This window comes from Anabrus simplex, chromosome 1, assembly GCF_040414725.1.
Source record: "Anabrus simplex isolate iqAnaSimp1 chromosome 1, ASM4041472v1, whole genome shotgun sequence".
Taxonomy (NCBI): domain Eukaryota; kingdom Metazoa; phylum Arthropoda; class Insecta; order Orthoptera; family Tettigoniidae; genus Anabrus; species Anabrus simplex.
In genome coordinates, this window is record NC_090265.1 from 630,024,414 (window position 1) to 630,024,763 (window position 350).

Sequence of the window (350 nt, forward strand, 5' to 3'; positions counted from 1 at the left end):
ACAGATCGTGCCATCTGACTGCGCAACAATCACGTACTCTCTGTAGCTCGGAATCTTATCCGTAACGAATCGTGTGCTTATTTAGGAGAGACGATGTGTTAAAAATTTACTTTCTTCGTTTCTATCCGTTTACAGTCCAGGGTTGGATTTTTCCCTCGAATCGAGGGATCCCACTCTAGTTCCTCAAGGGCAGTGTCACCGGGCGAGTTGGCCGTGCGGTTAGGGGCGTGCAACTGTGAGCTCGCATCCGGGAGATAGTGGGTTCGAACTCCACTGTCGGCAGCCCTGAAGATGGTTTTCCGTGGTTTCCTACTTTCACACCAGGCAAATGCTTGGGCTGTACCTTAATT